The sequence below is a fragment of the Loxodonta africana genome, chromosome 1, assembly GCF_030014295.1.
Source record: "Loxodonta africana isolate mLoxAfr1 chromosome 1, mLoxAfr1.hap2, whole genome shotgun sequence".
NCBI classification, from domain to species: Eukaryota; Metazoa; Chordata; class Mammalia; order Proboscidea; family Elephantidae; genus Loxodonta; species Loxodonta africana.
The window spans coordinates 165,262,869-165,284,167 of NC_087342.1; the positions used below are offsets into that span (position 1 = coordinate 165,262,869).

General features: G+C 36.4%; 1 protein-coding gene across 5 annotated transcripts in view; it reads left to right on the plus strand.

Moving 5' to 3' along the window:
- The window catches only part of GRIK2 (glutamate ionotropic receptor kainate type subunit 2), a 771,122-nt gene that overhangs the window by 655,970 nt on the left and 93,853 nt on the right, over positions 1-21,299 (plus strand). The window lies entirely within an intron of this gene.

Genomic DNA, 21,299 nt, shown 5'->3' on the forward strand with positions numbered 1-21,299 from the left:
GTTAATAAATGCAAAGCTGGTTAAAATACTTTGGAGCAATACAAAGAAATATTTTGGGCTGTGTGTTCTCCACTTGATAAAATTAATTTGCATTGCTACGGACTAGGATAATTTACATTACTATCAGGTTTCTAGAGATAACTTCTACTCCTACAAAATTGTTAATAGTCTGGTCAATAGTCAAAGGAGTATACTCTTATAGAATCAGATAATCCCAGAGGGTCTGCTAGATAACATCTAGCATTCCACAATATGAAACAATTGTTTTAATATTTCCAAGTCCTCGGCTTCAATATGTATGTTTCTAACATCGATCTGCCTGAGAGCAAACCTGCAGATCTTTGCTTCTTATCTGTTTCCTCACTTTGCTTTCACACTTGAACTCCTCACACCTCATAAAACAAAAGCATACTTTTCTACCCATCATAAATTTTTGTTCCCTGAGATGGGAAAAAAAAGAAATCCATGGAAGACACACACATACAATCAATGACAAGTATTGATGCCTGAGAAGTCTCCTTTATTTAGGGCACAATTCATCTATCCCCCATACCTATGAGAGATACATTTCCAACAGAAATTTTCTTTTTATGTTCACTTATTATTTATTAAAAATTTTTAGTATATCTGTTCAGTTGTGTACTAAAAATAGCTGTAATGGTAATTCAATACAGAAGAATATTCCATACTTTAAAAGCTCATGTTGTTGTCCCATTCCTGTGCCATTCTCGCAATCATTGTTTTGCTTGAGCCCATTGTTGCAGCTACTGTGTCAGTCCATCTCATTGAGGGTCTTCCTCTTTTTCCCCAACCCTCTACTTCACCAAGCATGGTGTCCTGCTCCAAGGACTGGTCACTCCTGATAACATATCCAAAACATGTCAGACAAAGTCACGCCATCCTCATTTTTAAGGAGCATTCAGGCTGTACTTCTTCCAACACAGAGGCGTTCATTCTTCTTGCAGTTCATGGTGTATTCAACATTCTTTGCCAACACCATAATTCAAAGGCATTAATTCTTCTTCTCTTTTCCTTGTTCATTGTGCAGATTTACCATGCATATGAGGCAATTGAAAACACCATGATGGCTTGGGTCAGGTGAACCTTAGTCTTCAAGGTGACATCTTTGCTTTTTGACACTTCAAAGAGATCCTTTGCAGCAGAGTTGCCTAATGCAATGTGTCATTTGTTTTTTGACTGCTGCTTCCATGGGCATTGATTGTGTATCCAAGTAAAATGATACCCTTGACAAATTAAATCTTTTCTCCACTTATCATGATGTTGCTTATTGGTCCAGGTGTGAGGATTTTTGTTTTATGTTGAGGTGTAATTCATACTGAAGGCTGTGGTCTTTGATCTTCATCAGTAAGGGCTTCAAGCCCTCTTCACTTTCAGCAAGCAAGGTTGTGTCACCTACCTACTGCAGATTGTTAGTAAGCCTTCCTCTAATCCTGATGCTGTGTTCTTCTTCATATAGTCCAGCTTCTTGGTTTATTTGCACAGCATACAGATTGAATAAGCACGGTGAAAGACTACAACCCTGACACACACCTTTCTGGAGCTTAAACCATGCAGAATCCCCTTGAAAGTCTTCAAGCATAAAATGTATTTCATTAGAATAAAATCTTATGGGGGATATGGAATAGCAATATGAATTCAAGAAGCAATGGAATTATATATAATTCCTAAGTGTTAAACAAAAAAGGCTTGATCATGTATTTTTAAAATGCATGATGTGGATGACAAATTGCCATTGTATTAATAGCCCAAGGATATGCAGTTATTAAGAGATTGGCTGCTAACCAAAAAGTCAGCAGTTCAAATCCACCAGGCACTCCTCGGAAACTCTATAGGGCAGTTCTACTCTGTCCTATAGGGCTGCTATCAGTTGGAATTGACTCTAGGGCAATGAGTTTGGTTTTTGCAGTAGGATACATTTAAAGACTAATGTAACAATTTTCTTTAAAAATATGAATAATTTTAATATTCTGTAGTTTACAGAAAATGTCATTTTTATTCCTATGATACTATTATTAGATATTTAGTTAAAATAAATTTTCAAAGTTCTTTTAGGGGGATACATAAACCAAACTGTCTGATGACCTCCATTCTATATTACAGCTGTCCTTGGTGGGCAAGTTGCAGAGTTTGTAATACATTTCTAAAGCATTAGTTAGCTTTAAACTCTCTAAACAAGAAGTGGTAAAATATTTTATCACAGACATTACTGGTATTCACTTCCTTGACTCAGGAATTATCCTATTTGGAGTTTCAGTACTAATACTTCTGCTAAATTTTCAGTTCAAAGAAATGGCTTCAAAAATATTTGCTGTGAAGTCTGTATTTAAATTTAGCTATTTTTCAAATGCGTGCTTTTGATATCATGTGCATCTTCCCCCAATATGTTACTTGCCATTTTTAAGAGAAAGGAATATCCTATGATAGTACGAACAATGATCTTAATTCATTTTAAAACATGAAAGTGCTAAATGACAAATCAAGGCAGAAAAATGAGAAAATCGTCACTGTATGAAAACTGGTAGAGCGTATGGTCACTTCAGTGGCATGAAGAACCATTTCCAGAGCAGGTCATTTAAGCTTTCCTCTCTCTCTCCCTCCTTTCCCTCCTCCCTTCTCTCTCTCTTTCTTTTGTATATTGGATGTATATCCGGTTTTAGTGTATAGTATTTAATCAAGCACATTAATCTTTGCAGAGAAAATTTAAATGAGGACACATATAGCAGTGTATGCCTCAGAAGGACTTACTATCTCCTGTTTATTATCTTGCTTGGTGAGTGGCTTCTAAACCTTTGCCTGTGTAATTTTGTCGCTCTCTGTCTATAGTATCTTCAGCTGACTCACCTGTCTAACTCAGTGTTTATCAACACCTTCTTTAGAAAGCTTTTTTAGACCAACCTGTCTCTAAAATATCTGTAATGTTTTATGCCTTTCTTTTGTCTTTGATAGCCTGTGCCTGTGCCTAGGATATATTCTCTATAAATATATGTTGAATGAATTAATAAATGGGTAAATAAATCAGTCAATGAAATCTAATAACAGTCTAAATGGCTAATGGTTTCCTCCCCCCACCTGCCCCCAGGATATTTGGGAGAAAAATGTGGTCATCAAGCAATTTCAACACTTGAACTTAAGTTAAAAGAAATCATTTTGCAGAAATGAAGGCAAGTCCAAATGCCACAAATGATAATCATTATCTGTTATTCTTAGGCTTTTATATGAAGAATAGCCCCCAACATCACAATACAGAGCAAACATGATTTACAAATTCAGCATTATTTTGGCAGAATAGAAGCTGTAGGAAAGGCAAGCGGAATGCCAAATTACTCATTAATGTATTTCTTATTATGTATTTTACATTCCATTTGATATGTCTGCTTTAAATTTCTATTTTTTTTTTTTTTTGGAGTTTGAGCATATTCACAAGTTGGGAAATATTTGTAAATTAAGTTATTCAGAAAGTCAGTGAGTTATACTCCTCACCTGTAAACTTTTTTATTCTGCATACATTTTGTTACTTAAAAAGTACACTAGTTTTTATATTATTTAGGTTTCTAATTGTTTTCTACTAGACATGATGAAAATGTATTTCTGAAACATCGTTATAGATGTTTACATTCAGACAGAAGATAGAGGTAAGAAATCATTCCCGTAACCATTTTATGAAATGGCAGTCTAGCCTCTAAATACAAGCAATATTTATGTTCTCTCCATAGACAGTCTTTAGAACAATCACATTCAATGAGGGAGAGTGTGGAACGCAGAATATATCCTCCACTGGAAAGATTCTGTTACATAGACTTATCAAGGACTTTTCCAAACATTCATACCATATATCCCCAAAGTTCTAATATGCTTTTCCACAAGCGCATAAAACAGGGGTTAACTCTCTCCCTGGATACCTGGTGGCCAGTGGTTAAGAGCTCAGATGCTGACCAAAAGGTTAGCAGTTTGAATCCACCAGCTGCTCCTTGGAAACACTATGAGGCAGTTCTACTTTGCCTTAGGGGTTGTTATGTGTTAGAATTGACTCCAGGGCAACAGGAACTCTCTCCCCAAAGTTTAATCAACAAGACACTGAGCCAGTGTTACTGCTGAGAATATGATATATCCCTCAGGCCTACTGCCAGTACCATTTGCTGTTGAGTTGATTCTGAAAAGTTTCAACAGCCACAAAATCACCTGTAAGACTTGTTAAAAATTAAAAAATTCCGAGCCCTTCTTCTGATTTACTGAATCCGAAATTTTTATTTGGTCCAGAAGCATCCATTTTTAACAAAGAGTCTAGGAGATGCTTATGAACTCTAAAATTTTAAAGCCAGGCTCTTAATGACTGGCACTGCTTTTAAACACATTTATGCCTGTGGTTATAAACATGCATAGTGGAACATTCACTCTCAGTACAATCAATCTCAGCGATAATATAATTGATTGAGCATTCAACCTCTGTAATAGTCTCAAATTCCAAAAAGATAGTAATCTTCAGTAATGAAAAACATGTATTTCAGAAAGATTCCTACTATCATCAACTGTCTGGAAAAAATGATTTTTGTTTTTGTTACATATTTTCCTAAGAAATTTAGAATCCCTTAGATTTTCTAAATCCTTGTAAACTTCAAGGTATCTCTTTTTAATTTTTGTTTTGAACATTTTACTATTTTTTTTAAATAAGGTTGTTTTAATTGAAGAGTAATCTTTAAGGATCTGGAAGATGAAAATGTTTGCATATATGGAATCGTCTTCAACCAAAAACAAACCCACTGTCCTGGAGTTGATTCTAACTCTTAGCCATCTATAGAAAAGAGTAGAACTGCCCCATAGGGTTTCCAAGGCTATATATAATCTTTGTGGTTGATTATGGATCCAAGTAGAATGACATCTTGTTGAAATTGTCAAAGATTTTGTTTTTCTTGGATCTGCAATCAATACCCATGGAAGCAGCAGTCAAGAATCAAACAACATATTGCATTGGGCAAATCTGCTTCAAAAGACCTCTTTAAAGTGTTTAAAGCAAAGATGTCACTTTGAGGCTCAAGGTGCACTTGACCAAAGGCATGATATTTTCAATTGCCTCATGTGCATATGAAAGCTGGAAAATGAAAAAGGAAACTGAAGAAGAATTGATGCCTTTTAATTATGGTGTTGGCAAAGAATATTGAATATACCATGAACTGTCAGAAGAATGAACAAATCTGTCTTGGAAGGAGTACAGTCACAGTGCTCCTTAGAAACAAAGACGGTGAGATTCTTCTAACTTGTTTTTGACATGTTATCAGGAGGGACCAGTCCCTGGAGAAGGACATCATGGTTGATAAGGTAGAGGGTCAGTGAAAAAGAGAAGACCCTGAACAAAATGGATTGACACAGTGGCTGCAACAATGAGCTCAAACATAGCAACGATTGTAAGGATGGTGCAGGACTGGGCAGTGTTTTGTTCTGTCGTACAAAGGGTTGCTATGAGTTGAAACTGACTCAATGGCACCTAACAACAACAATAATCTTTATGGGTGTACCCTGATAGCTCGTGGTTAAGCACTCAGCTGGTAATCAAAAGGATAGTCATTCAAACCCACCAGAGGCTTTGTGGGACAAACATGTAGCAATCTGATCCTGTAAAGATTACAGACTTGGAAACCCTGTGGGACAGTTCTAACCTGTTCTGTAGGGTCTGTAGGAGTCGATTCAACTCAACAGCAATGGATCTTTTTTTTTTTTTTTTGTCGTTTTTTGTTTGTTTGTTTAATCTTTAAGGAAGCAGATTACCACAACTTTCTCGCTGGAGTGGCTGGTGGATTCATACTGCAGACTTTTTGGTTAGTAGCTAAGGGCTTTAACCACTGCACCACTAGGTATCCTTTGTCTTTAAGGGACTTCTAAATTATCAAATCTTCAGTCTTACCCAAGGTCTGTCCCTTTGAACACTATTCCCTTAATATACAGTACGAATCAAAAGCTTTATTGTGGTCAAATAAGTGTGAGAAATCCTGAATTGTACAATGCATTTGTAGGGAGTCACCATGTACAATAACATATCAAAGGATCTGTGTGGTCTTGCAGTACTGGAATCTGTACCATTGTTGGTTAGCCTAACAAATGTATTTGGCCTCTAGTAGTAAATTATATCTTAAGGGGAAATATTTTGGATTATACTAAATGACGTGAATCATAGAATTGGTGTTTTTAAGTTGATAGTTGACATGAGTTGGAAGCAACTCTGCAGCAGTAAGTTTGGTTTTTTGGTTTTTTAATATTAATTTATGCTAAATCCAACTTCTGAAATTTGTTTTTAGTGTTAGAATCTGTATGTATACACAACTTTAAATGCCTATGTTTAGGAAAATTTTGCATAAACTTGTCTTTTTTGTAAAGAATTGCACACAATAAATATATTTTATGAAATGTAAATATTAACAAAGAATTAATGAATTGAAGAATGAAACAAATTCCCTTAAATTTTATTTTTTCCTTTGTTTTTTGAGCATATTTTATGTGCTAGAAATTGTGTTAGGTTTTAGGGATGTTGTTGTTGTTAGGTGCCACCTAGTCGGTTCCAACTCATAGTTACCCTACGTACCACAGAATGAAACACTGCCCGGTCCTGCACCATCCTTACAATCTTTGTTATGTTTGAGCCACTGTGTCAATCCATCTTGTTGAGGGTTTTTCTCTTTTTCACTGACCATATACTTTACCAAGCATGATGTCTTTCTCCAGGGACTGATTCCTCCTGGCAACATGCCCAAAGTATGTAAGATGCAATCTCACCATCCTTGCTTCTAATGAGCATTCTGGTTGTACTTCTTCCAAGACAGATTTGTTGGTTCTTTTGGAAGTCCATAGTATATTCAATATTCTTTGCCAACACCACAATTCAAAGGCATCAATTCTTTGGTCTTCCTTATTCATTGTTCAGTTCTCACATGCATATTATGTGATTGAAAATACCATGGCTTGGGTCAGGTGCACCTTAGTCTTCAAGGTGACATCTTTGCTTTTCAAAATTTTAAAAAGATCCTTTGTAGCAGATTTTCCCAATGCCAATGTGTCTTTTGATTTGTTGACTGGGGCTTCCGTGGCTGTTGATTGTGGATCCAAGTAAAATGAAATCCTTGACAACTTCAGTCTTTTTTTGCTTGTCATGATGTGGCTTATTGGTCCAGTTGTGAGGATTTTTGTTTTCTTTATGTTAAGGTGCAATCCGTACTGAAGGCCGTGGTCTTTGATCTTCATCAGTAAGCACCTCAAGTCCTCTTCACTTTCAGCAAGCAAGGTTGTGTCATCTGCATAATGCAGGTTGTTACTGACTCTTCCTTCAATCCTGATGCCCTGTTCTTCATATAGTCCAGTTTCTCAGATTGCTCAGCATACAGACTGAATAGGTATGGTGAAAGGATACAACCCTGACACACACTTTTTTTGACTTTAAACCACTCAGTATCCCCTTGTTCTGTCCTAACAACTGCTTTCTGATCTATGTTCCAGTTCCTCATGAGCACAGTTAAGTGTTCCGGAATTCCCATTCTTCGCAATGTTATCCATAATCTGTACAGCTGAATGCCTTTGCATAGTCAATACAACACAGGTAGACATCCTTCTGGTAGTCTCTGCTGTCAGCCAGGATTCATCTGACATCAGCAATGATATTTCTGGTTCCATGTCCTCTTCTGAATCCAGCCTGAATCTCATGTGTCTGTCATTTTGTCGTACTATGGGGGCTTGCGTGTTGCAGTGATGCTGGAAGCTATGCCACTGGTATTCAGATAACAGTAGTGTCACCCATGGAGGACAGGTTTCAGCTGAGCTTCCAGACTAAGGCTAGGAAGAAGGACCTGGAAGTCTACTTCTGAAAAGAATTAGCCAGTGAAAACCTTATGAATGGCAGTGGAATAGGTTTTAGGGATATTGATTCATAAGAGTAATATGTCCTGCCCTCATGGAAGTTGTAATTTTGGAGAGAAAATAAACATTGAATATATAATTAGATATGTATTAAATGTTAAGTAAAAATAATTATAGATTGCTATAGGAACATAAAAGAGGGTGCAAATAAGAGAGTTAACCAATTAATCTTGGAGGTACAGGGAAGCCTTCCTTTGGAAATAAAAAACCCATTGCTGTCAAGTCGATTCCAACTCATACCAACCCCATAGGACAGAGTAGAACTGCCCCATAGAGTTTCCAAGGAGTGCCTGGTGGATTCGAACTGCTGACCTTTTGGTTAGCAGCCATAGCACTTAACCACTATACCACCACGGTTTCCCCTTTGGAAATAGACACTTAAATTGAAATTCGAAGCAAAAATAGAGTTAGCTAGGTAAAAAATTAGTAAATAAATAAAAACAGCAATACATCTATGGTGGGGAGGGGTCAAAAAGAAAGAAAATCTCATGTGGAAGTAGTGTTCATTGGAAAGAATAGTGCTGATTATTTTGTTTGTTTGCTTTTATAGAGAAAGTTAGAAAAAATTAATCAGGGGCAATTTTTGGTCTGTGTACTGAGTTATGGAATCCTAGAGGAGAAGAAGTAGAGAAAAATTATTATTTCAATTTTGGGTGGATTAACCTTGAAATGCCTTGAGACATCCTTATGAAGATACCTAGTAAGAAGATAAGAATATGAGCCTAGAGAGCTCAGGTTTGATAGTTATTAATGCATTTAATAAAAAGCTTGGGGACAGATGAAATCAAATGGAGAAGAGTAGAGTGAAGAGACGGCTGTTTATGCGGGGGCCTGTGGTACTTAATAAACTAAGATTTAGAGCAATGAGCCAATAAAAGAGATTAAGAGAGAGAGTGTGTAGCCAGAGAGGTAGAAAGATAATGTGGAGTGTGCATGCCACAGAAACCAAGAAAAGTGTTTGTCCCGAGAAGGAAATTGTAATCAGCAATGTTAAATCTTCCTGAGAGGTCAAGCAAGATAAGGGTTGAGAAGACTCCATTAGATTTTTGTGACATAGTATCTAGTTCAGAAGCCCAAATGGAGAAGAGTGAAGAGAAACCAAAACCAAAAAGTAGAGACAGCATTTGTGGATAAATAATTTATTTAAGTCTCAAAAGGCAGGGAGAGAGATATTGCCAAGATGGAGGCATAGGTGGGGTCAGGTAGCTATTTGGTCCTTTCACTGTAGCTAATTATTTTACCTATCTATTTATCTGCCTGTCTGTCTATCTATCATCTATCTATCTGTCTACTATCTATCTATTTATATTCTTGGTTAAATGATGAAGGAGCAAGTAGAAGAGAGATTGGAAAACAAGAGAGACAAGGAATAATTGATAATATAACAGAAAATTGAAGACTTTGCTCTACAAACAGAAAGGAATCATTCAGCTTTGGATGGAGGGCAAGGATTTTTCATTGTAACTGAAGGCAAGGAGGACAACAAGGTCAAAGTGAAGAGGAAAGTAGCAAGATCAGAAGTTTCAAAAAATGACAAATGTTTTAATATTCACTGTGAAGAATGGGAGAAGAACTGGTTGTATAACTTAGTAAAACTGTAGGCAAATTTTGAGAACTCGGTAAAGATAAGTGACCATGGAAGATATCTATCTACTCCTGTTCTGTGATTTTTTTTTTCCCCCAGCAAAACTCAGTAGCCTAAATACAGACATGGAAGAAAGCATTCAATTTGTATAGGTCTCTTAGATGAATGTTATCAAAGATAATGAATTTAGAGATTTAAAGGAGTTTAGACTACTGAAAAGAGAGTGGTTCAAAATGGTCCATGAGATGTAAAGTGAGAATGGAAATGGAAGAAAATGACATTAGAAGATGGGTTAGGTTTAGGGTGGAAAAAGAAAGTTCAGCTGGCAGAAATTTTCCAAAAAATACATACAGTGGAATAAACTGAGCAGGTAAACGAGAAGGATGAAAGTCTGTAGTTGTACAGTATATTGACTTACTAAATAAGTGGTGATTGACATAGAATAATGGAGGAAAATTTTGCAGAAGACAAAAAGTTGGGCCTTTAACCATGGACATAAAATCGCTCAAATTTGATATCAATAATTCAAGTGGAAAAGACTTTGAGACAGGTGCCAATATCTTAAATAAATGATGACGTGACCAGGCAATAGGTAGTGACAGTAATGAGGTGACAGGTGAACTTTTAAAGCACTATGTTATTACCTAAATAGGAGTGGAACATTTTATAAGTGAAGGTATAAAGACGAGTGAATAGAATGTTGTTTATGCATATCTATTAACGGATATACTATGTGGGTAAATCTGAATCCTACACAAAGCAGACACCAAGAAGGAATTAGATGTGTATAAGATTCATTGGGAAATGTATGTGAGGGATAAAAGTGGAGGTAGCGGTACCTTCAGATATCAATTCAGGTCTGACACCTGTAAAAAGAGAGAAGGAAGAGAGGAGAATTGGGTAGTATGCAAAAATTCAGACTGTAGAGCAGCTCTAAGACAGCCTCGGCCAGGCCAATGGGGAGTCCTCAGGCAAAGGTTGCCCATTGGGAGAGTCCCACATTAGCAGATGTGGCTCAGATTTAGAAGCGTAACCATGCTCAGTCATCGGCTGTGACCAGGTCATGGAAAGTGTGATCTTGATATATGAAAGTCAAGGTGGATCCAAATGAACGCCAGCTGGAGTCTGCCAACCAGCTGTGCTTCTACGGCAGGTTTTCTTAAAGAGAGATATGAGCAGAGAACCTCCATGGCCCACATGCTTTATATCCTCTCAGGCATCGGGCCCTTCTCATATGGTTTTCTCTTTTGTAAATACCCTTAGTCCTTTAAGCCTTAGCTCATAGCACTTTTATGGTTTGATTTGTTTTGATTTCTTTCCTAGGGGTATCCTATTTAGAAAAAGAACATCTACTAAATAGGTTACTTTTCTGGAGATGGACTACATGATAAAAAAAAAATTGAAATGGCCCAAACGGAGTGATTCTTGTGAGTTAGATGCAGTAACCCATTAGGTTGTTTGTAGAGGAATCATTCTGGATGTAAACATCTTTTTTAAAAAGTATCATGACAGTTGCATTCCTGTTGATGTAAGATTTTCTGAGCTCCAGTATTTATATCCTGAGAAACTAAGCCAGTAAGATTAGCTACCAGTTTGCTTCTCATCTTCATTCAGAATATACCTTGGATGTCAGTGTGTTAAGGATGAAAACTGATGGGTTAAAATTCTGTATAACATCATAAGTGTTTCAAGATTAAAGGTGGGGGTGTTGATGTATGAGCTCAATTATACATTTCCATGTCTAATTATGTAGAGTTTAAGAATAGTAATCATATCTCTGCCATTTATGACCTGGATCTTTAAAAAATGTCATTTGTTTAGAAACGATTGAATATGGAGTTATATAATGATGTTGGGTTGTCCTTTTTTGTCAGGTAGCAGCCTGATGGCTTTATATGTTTAAATCTGATTGGCAGCTGTTGGGTATTTAACACTTATTTTTACTTTTTCTCCTTGAATATTATTCACTTTAAGCTCGTTATAGCTCCAAGATCTATATGTCATAAATTTGAAGAAATCTGGCAGTTTCTGACAGAAAGAAGTTAAAATCTAATAGCCAACTTCCCTTAATTTTTTTTTCTGATACTATTGGTGATATACTTAAAACTATATATACGTTATGGAAGAGTAGTTGAATTAAATTATGTCAGTGAGATATAAATATTAATAATCATTTTCCTTGTATGGAAAGTATGTGCATATCATTTAGAATAAATTGCTAATGGTCAGGTCTCTATTCATTATAAAAACTGTATTTACTGCTAGTAAATAAATGCTAATTCTTTTATAGCATTTGATACTGTCTCTGAATCTATCTTCCCACCCTGTTTTTTGTACTAGTTAATAGTAGAATATGAATATTTCTCAAATGTTGTTTTATTCCTACCTCTATATATTATATTAAGCATGAGCCACACATCCCATTTTTCATGGTCAATTTTGGATAACATACCTCATTGTCAGCCAATTAGCGATACCCAGTTGTCATGTAAGCAGGTGTTTGCATTTAAAAAAAAAATAGATATGTCAGTCATGTTCTCCTCAATTCAGTTAGTGTGATAACAAAATCTTGCTCCCCTGAATAGCAGATGGAAATGATGAAATAGCCACCTGTTTATAGTAAGATGAAATTTAAATTTTGAATTTATGTTGACACTGAACTTATTCTCTGTGGAAAATATTTTAATATATTTTTATTTTAAATGTGGCATCGGTAAAGTTGTTGGAATACAAATGCAGGTCCTAGATCAAAGGTAATCAGAGGATTAAGGACCTCATCCATAACTATCAAATACAGCAAATTCTCCACCCTACCCAAGAGCCCTTGTTTTCTTATAAACTGTTCCTTGTACTATTTCTACATTTCTCCCACTTTTTGTTTTCCAGAGTTGGAATAACCAATAGGTTGAAAACTGGAGGATAGAGAAATGAATGACCAAAAGAGAATAGGTAGCCAGTGCAGAAAGACTGGCTTCTTTGGCAAGGTTGTTCTGGTTGGAAATAACAAGGACTCATTTATATTTCCTCAAATAATGGTAGGAAGGGATAAGAGTAAGATACATGAGACTGGGAATCCAAACAGCTGGATAGCCAGACTTCATAAAATTTGTCTTGTGATAATAAAACTTACTGGCTTAACATTATATAACTTTTTTGACACAGAATAGGTTTTTTTGTTTGTTTTTTAAGATAGGAGAAATATCACACATACGATATTCCCTTTCCATTAGGAAGGGAAAAATGAGAGTGTAGAAATGGGAAGAACTGCTGAAGTAATGTATTTGTGTAGGCAAATAGGTTCTAGAGTACGTGGAACGACTGACTTTCTTTAGGAGCCAGTGAAAGAGGTGAAAACTGGCTATGTTGGTGCAGACGCAAGTAGGTGAAAAGATTGTGCTTAGCAATTCTGAAAGCTCTTTCAGCTCACTTACTTTTCTCAAAGAATTGGGAATCAAAGAGACCACAAACTGATGGAAGAAAGCATGTAACGGTTCCCTAGGAGAGTGGAATAGTTGATGAACTGCGGGAGCACAGAATGATTATCAGGCAGCGTTGGAGTTTTCACCTGAGGTTTGTGATTATAAATTTAAAATGACACCTGCACCTATTGTGAATATTTCTCCAGCCATGTTCAGCTGCGTAGGTACAAGTAGAGTTAAACAGAAAACTAGACATAACCCGGGTTTTGGTTTGCCAAGAATGATGAAGTATAATGATGGGTAAGCAAATTATGGTGTATGAACAGGAAGTGATTTTACAACTTAGCGTGGAATTTAAGCAGTATAAGGAGGAGAGAAGATATCAAGGGGTAAGAGATAGTAACAAAGTGTTAGAGTGGAAGTACTTTTGGAACAATAGGAGGTGGTTGTCAAAGAGTGAGATGTAGGAAGCTGATTATTGAAGGGTTGCTGTTTTTAGTAATGGCAAGGTTTAGGGTATGATTATGGGAGAGAGTGCCTAAGGTAGGGTGTAGGAAGAAAATAAAGGAAGGAGAGTTTAAGAAACTGTGAGGACAGTCTGTAGGCATGATCATCTGTGAGTGATTAAAAATACTGAGAATTAAGTCAGAAATAATATTTGTTTGAGTGGCCCCAAACCAGTAGCCTAATTTATTGAAAAGTGGAAGGAGTGTGTTCCGGGGGTGGGTAATAGACAGCACTGAAGTAAAGAGGATGAGATGATCTGACAACAAAACGTTTAAAGGTTGGGAGAATTTATGAAGCGCTAAGGGAAAATGGTGTGAAAAGGGCAAGGACAGGCAAAGGGAACCAATAGTCCTCTCCAGTGGCAAGAAAGCTACTGGACAACGTAATTAGCACTGAAGAGGACTGTGGATGAAGTACCACTTATAGGAGGGAACTAAGTTTCTGTTAAAGAAATTGGTTGGAATGTTCAGAGAAGAAGTTGAACATGGAGAGGCATTTGCTGAATGTCAGAGGGTGCACTGGAAGAGTTGTGAGTGTTGGGGTGTAAGAAGCGTCTCCCTCTTGATCACTCTTTTTTCATTATACTTTTGATGAAAGTTTACAGAACTAGCTTCTCTTAGTTACACATATTGTTTTATAACATTGGTTAATACCCCCACAACATGTCAACACTCTCCATTCTCGACCTTGGTTTCCCTATTACCGGCTTTCCTGTCCCCTCCTACCTTCTAGTCTTTGCCCCTAGGCTGGTGTGCTGCTTTAGCCTCATTTTGTTTTATGTGCCTGTCTAATCTTTGGATGAAGGGTGAACTTTAGGAGTGACTTCACTACTGAGCTAAAAGGGTTTCCGGAGGTCTTACTCTCGGGGCTTCTCCAGTCTCTGTCAGGCCAGTAAGTCTGGTCTTTCTTCTTGATCACTCTTTATGGAGGTGAGTTTGTTCAAGATTTACATTTTACTGCTTTGGGAAGGAATGTATTTACACTCCATGTAAGGGTTCTGCCTTGATAAAGGAGTAAATTCTTCTGGTGAAGCTGGATGTTACTTCTAGCATGAGGGTTCTCTCTTTACTCCAGTGATGGGAAAAAAAAAAAAAAAGTGTAAATTGTGAATTATGTTATACATTCTTTATATCTTAAGTTCCTGAATATTGTGTCTTCTCCTTATCCACTTGGAAAATAAATTTTTACTAAGTGCCAAGTACTGCATTAGATGTTAAGTCTCTGCCCTTCTGTTGCAGCCAAGAGGACAGCATAGGGAAGAGACAGTTATTTCACAATGACCAACTTACACTAAATGATTTCTGTTGAGGAAAACTAAATTTGATAGAAAAGTATATAAATGGGACCCTAAATTTGTTTGAGTCCTCAAAGTGGCTCCTTCGAAGAGGTGCCATTTAGCATTTTCTGAAAGAATTTTGGTGAATGGGGTAGGTAAATATGTCAGAAAGAAGGAAATCCATGGATAAGGAACTGAGGCAGCCCCAATCTTGTTAGTTTTTATGCATTCTATGTAATTCTTCTCCCATTTTATGTTATATCGTATACCCTCCCCAACACACAAAACTTCTGAGATTGTCAAAAAGAGCAAAACCCTTCTGTGATCTTTTAAGAGAGCTTGCCAAGGTACAGATGACTATTTCCAGCAGGATGAAGGGGAAATGTTTTACCAATGATGACTCTTCTTCAACTGCTTTACTTGTGTCTGAGAGAAAATGGAGAGTTTTTTTCTACATGAAGTAATACCCTAGAGCCACCTAAGTAGGACTAGAGATTGTCTGATTTCTAAAGTAACTTCTTGTGTCAGTAGCAGAAGAATTTGAAGAGGAGGGGAGGAATATGAGAGCAATAGTATGGCTTACTAAAGGCATTTTAAAAACCATTCCTTCTTATTTCAAAATATGCTTTGTACAATAAATTTTAAGCCATTAGTCAGCAATATTTATTGACTCTTCACTATGTGTCACCAAAATATGCAGATTGCTTTGGTCAATATAACTTTTTAAAGATGTGTATAATGATGTAATGTCAGAACTTCTCTTATTTGGATCCCTAAGTATATAAACCAAAAGTCAGCAGTTTGAATCCACCAGCTGCTCTTTGGAAACCCTATGGGGCAGTTCTACTCTGTCCTATATTGTTGCTATGAGTTAGAAATGACTTGACAGCAACGGGTCAGTTTTAAGTATACAGACAAGCTCTTTAAAGTCTCTGGAACAGGTTACTCATATTCTTCTGAAATAATTCTAATGTCACATGTTTAAAAGATTTGCATTAGTTACAAAAAGTAAGCAGAGCATATAATAAAGAAAAAAAAATAATTATCTTTGGAAAAGTATAAGCATAGAAATAGAAAACTAACTGTGTCCTTCTCAATTTTTTTTTTTTTTTCCAGAATAGTTCGGATTTCTTAAAAGTTGAGCCAAAAATGTAGACAGGAAGAACTTTTCTCATATGCTAAAGAAAGTTACATACAGCTATATAAAATGTTTAAAGTGATGTGAGTTTCTTTGTGAATTCTTATATACCTCCTTACTCAAAAATATAAATGTAAAAAAAATACTATGATGATCACTTATGCACCTACCAGCCAGTTAGACATATCTTCACTTGTTTTCCTTGTTTGAGAAGGACACACAAGTCACTTTAGCTGTTTGCTGAGGTAGGATGATTGCCTTAATGTAAAGCACGTGTGTGATTATTTGAATTGTCAGCTGAACTAACTGCTTTTTTTATGGAACACCATTTTCACTGAAAACATGACTGACAAGCTATGATCATTCAGACTTGAGTATTTGGCAGATTTTTTTTTTTTAATTAAGCCTGTCACTTCAAGGAAAACAGTAATATTTATTGCCGATGATAATATTGGAGTTTTGAAGTGAGTATTAGAATTTTGTAAAAGCTATCCACCACTGTGAGCTTGAAAGCTTCCAGTACTTAAATATTTTTCTAATGAATGCTCTGGTAATATTAACAATTGATTTTTGATATTATGTAATTAAATGTGTCAACATTTCACAGATCTGCATAACTCACCAAGCCCATATTTACCAAGTGACCATGCATGGAGCTACAAAATCATCCACATGTAAGAGACCCCTCAAGGTGCCAGATAACAGTGAATTTAATGTAACAGAATATATGTGAATATATATGCAGCACTCATAAACATGTATATACATATCCCTGCAGATAAAGAAGACACACATGCCTATACATACTTATAGATACATATCTACCTATCTAACCACACACACATTTTTTGGTTGTTATTCCTGATGTTGCAAAATTTTATGTTATAACGTTTACCAAAAATGTCCCTTATTCTTGTGTATTTCTTAGTAACATCATTTACTTTGGTCAAGTTGTGCAGATTTCACCCTCATCCGATGTTGCCTTTTCCATCACCAGACATAACAAGTGTCTACTATCTAGAGAGCAGTTCCCCCTCCTTTCCCCTCCCATCCCTGCTAACCATCAAAGAACATTGCATTCTATATGTATGCCTATTCTTGTATTTTTATAAAAGTGTGACCATACAATATATGTCCTTTTGTGATTGACTTATTTCACTCAGTGTAATGTCCTCAGATTCATTCAAGATGTTTTGAGGACTCCCTTATTCTTTATGGTTGCATAGTATTCCATTGTATGTATGTGCCACATTTTATTTATCGATTTTTCTGTCGATGAGCACCTAGGTTGTTTCCATCTTTTGGCTATTGTGAATAGTGCTGCAATGAACATAGGCGTACATGTGTCTATTTGTGTCACTGCTATTAGATCTCTAGAGTATATACCTAGGAGTGGGATTGCTGGATCATATGGTATTTCTATTTCTAGTTTTTTGAGGAAGTGCCATACCATTTTCCACAGTGGTTGTACCATTTTACAGTCCCACCAGCAGTGGATAAGAGTTCCAAACTCCTCACAACCTCATCAGCATTTGTTGTTTTCTATTGTTTTTGTTTTTGGACCAGTGCCATTTTTGCAGGGGTGAGATGGTATCTCATTGTAGTTTTGATTTGCATCTCTCTAATGGCTAATGATCGCGAGCATCTTTTCATGTGTTTGTTGGCTGCTTAAACGTCTTCTCTGGTGAAGCGTCTGTGTCCTTTGCTCATCTTTTAATTGGATGGTTTGTCTTTTTGTTGTAGAGTGGTCGAGGTTTTCTTTATGCTTTAGAGATTAGAGCCTTGTCTAATAAGCTGTTCCTAAATATTTTTCCCAGTCTGTATGTAGTATATATTCTATTTTAATAGCTTATTTCCAATGTATTTGCATTGTGGTTAAAGAATATTATCTATACCTTATCCATATTTTGTGAAACTTGCCTTAACGATTAATAATACTTTTAAATGTTTGGTGTATGCCTTGGTTGTTGTTGTTTTTGTTGTTATTGTTAGGTGCCCTTGAGTTGGTTCTGACTCATAGCGACCCTATGAACAACAGAACGAAACTCTGCCCGGTCCTGTGCCATCCTTACAATCGTTGTTATGCTTGAGCTCATTGTTGCAGCCATTGTGTTAATCCACCTCCTTGAGAGTCCTCCTCTTATCCACTGACCCTGTACCTTGCCAAGCATGATGTCCTTCTCCAGGGACTGACCCCTCCTGACAACATGTCCAAACTATGTTAGACAAAATTTCATCATCCTTGCTTCTAAGGAGCATTCTGGTTGCACTTCTTCCACGACAGATTTTGTTCTTTTGGCAGTCCATGGTATATTCAATATTCTTCATCAGCACCTCAATTCAAAGGTGTCAATTCTTCTTCAGTCTTCCTTATTCATTGTCCAGCTTTCACATGCATATGATACGATTGAAAATAGTGTGGCTTGAGTCAGGCTCACCTTAGTCTTCAAGGTGACATCTTTGCTTTTCCACACTTTAAAGAGGTCCTTTGCAGCAGATTTACCCAATGCAATGTCTTTTGATTTCTTGACTGCTGCTTCCATGGCTGTTGATTGTGGATCCAAGTAAAATGAAATCCTTGACAATTTCAATCTTTTTTCCGTTTATCATGATGTTGCTTATTGGTCCAGTTGTGAGGAATTTTGCTTTCTTTTTGTTGAGGTGCAATCCATACTAAAGGCTGTGGTCTTTAATCTTCATTAGTAAGTGCTTCAAGTCCTCTTCACTTTTAGCAAGCAAGGTTATGTCATCTGCATAACACAGGTAGTTAACGAGTCTTCCTCCGATGCTGATGACCCATCCTTCTTCATATAGTCCAGGTTCTCGGATTATTTGCTCAGTTTACAGATTGAATAGGTATGGTGAAAGAATACAACCCAGTCACACAACTTTACTGACCTTAAACCAATCAGTATCCCCTTGTTCTGTCTGAACAACTGCCTTTTTTATCTATGTAAAGGTTCCTCTTGAGCAAGTTAAGTGTTCTGGAATTCCCATTCTTCACAACATTATCCATAATTTGTTACGATCCACACAGTCGAAAGCCTTTGCATAGTCAATAACATACAGGTAAACATCCTTCTGGTATTCTCTGCTTTCAGCCAGGATCCATCTGACATCAGCAATGATATCCCTGGTTCCACGTCCTCTTTTGAAACCAGCCTGAATTTCTGGAAGTTCCCTGTTGACATACTGCTACAGCCATTTTTGAATGACTTCTTCATCGCTAATACCTTCTTTCACCAACATAAACGGCAACTATACACATGGACCTCGCCAGATGGAACACACAGGAATCAAATTGACTACATCTGTGGAAAGTGACGATGGAAAAGCTCAATATCATCAGTCAGAACAAGGCCAGGGGCCCACTGTGGAACAGACCATCAATTGCCCATATGCAAGTTCAAGTTGAAATTGAAGAAAATTGGAGCAAGTCCACGAGAGCCAAAAGATGACCTTGAGTGTATCCCACCTGAATTTAGAGATGATTTCAAGGATAGATTTGATGCACTGAACAGTAATGACCAAAGACCAGACAAGTTGTAGAATTACATCAAGGACATCATACATGAAGAAAGCAAGAGGTCATTGAAAAGACAGGAAAGAAAGAAAAGACCAAGATGGTTGTCAAAGGAGACTGTGAAACTTGCTTATGAATGTTGAGCAGCTAAAGCAAAAGGAAGAAATGATGAAATAAAAGGACTGAACAGGAGATTTCAAAGGGCCGCTGGAGAAGACAAAGTAAAGTGTTATAATGACATGTGCAAAGAGCTGGAGATAGAAAACCAAAAGGGAAGAACACGCTTGGGGTTTCAAAGCTGAAAGAACTGAGGAAAAAAATCAAGCCTAGAGTTGCAATAGTGAAGGATTCTGTGGGGAAAATGTTAAATGAAGCAGGAAGCATCAAAAGAAGATGGAAGGAATATACAGAGTCATTATACCAAAAAGAATTAGTCAATATTCAACCATTTCAAGAGGTAGCATATGATCAGGAACTGATGGTACTAAAGGAAGAAGTCCAAGCTGCTCTGAAGGCATTGGTGTAAAACAAAGCTCCAGGAACTGACAGAATATCAATTGAGATGTTTCAACAAACAGATGCAGCGCTGGAGGTGGTCACTCATCTATGCCAAGAAATATTAAAGACAGCTTCCTGGCCAACTGACTGAAAGAGATTCATATTTATGCCTGTACCCAAGAGAGGTGATGCAACTGAATGTGGAAATTATAGAACAGTATCATTAATATCACCTGCAAGCAAAATTTTGCTGAAGATCATTCAAAAGTGGCTACAGCAGTATATCAATGTATGCCTTTGGTGGTTATAAAATCTCTATTTGGGTTTTTTTATCCTTATGTGATCAAAGTTTTTTCTTGTATTATTTTAGTTTTCAGTATTCTGACTGATTATTATTCTGCTTACTCTATTATTTTCCTATAGAGATTTATCAAAATTTCCTATTTTTATTGTGATTTATAATTTTTCTGATCATTTTCACATTTTTAATAAATTTCAATGTGGTACAGTTAGTTACTTTTTAAATTTTTTATATGCTCTGGATGAGTTTTTGCTTCTATGATGATGTCAATTAATATGTGTTTCCATCAGTTTTATCTTTGAAAACAGCAGTGCTATGCCAGCTTTATTTGATTAGTATTCACCTTGCATTCCTTTCCCTTCCTGTTTATATTTTTGGCTGTTATTTGTTTAGTGTGTCTCTTGTATGCAACAGGTAGTTATTTTTTGCCTTATTTTTACTCCTTTCCTAACTTCTGTTGGCTTGATGAAGTCTTCTACAATTCCTTGTTCTTTCTTTTCTGTTTAGGAAGTTATTAACTCAATTTTATTGACAAATAACTGAAAGGCAAAATTATACATTGACTCTTAAAATCTATCACAGCCAATTTGCCTCCTTTGTTATTGTTGTCTAGACATTGTTTCATCCCTTTACGTGAGTACACCTACATTGATTTTTGTATAGTCAGTTGTTAATTTAACAAAACATATATTTCTTTATGCACCACTATGACCTGCATCCAATTCTATTTCTTTTTATTCATGTTTCTTAGAGATGTGCATTCATTCTTTTTTTTTTTTCCTCAGTGGTGAATTTAGTCTGCCATTATCTCAATACTACACTATGAATGAATGATAGTTTAGCTATACAGAAAATTTAAGGTTGACATTTGTTTTCTCTCAGCAATCGAGCATTTATTTCTCTTAATTGGTTTTTAAATTACTTTTTTATACCTGTATGTTATTCTGGATGAATACCTTAGTATATCTTTAAATTGGCTAATGCCCTCTTCTACTGTTTCTTCTCTAAAATATTTGTATGTGTTGAGTTTTAAAACTTGTATTAATCGTTTTCAAGTTTTTTTAATAGGTTATTTTGGTATCTTACCCTCTTTCTATTATTTGCCTGTCTTTAGTTACACCTAGCTCCTTTGCAT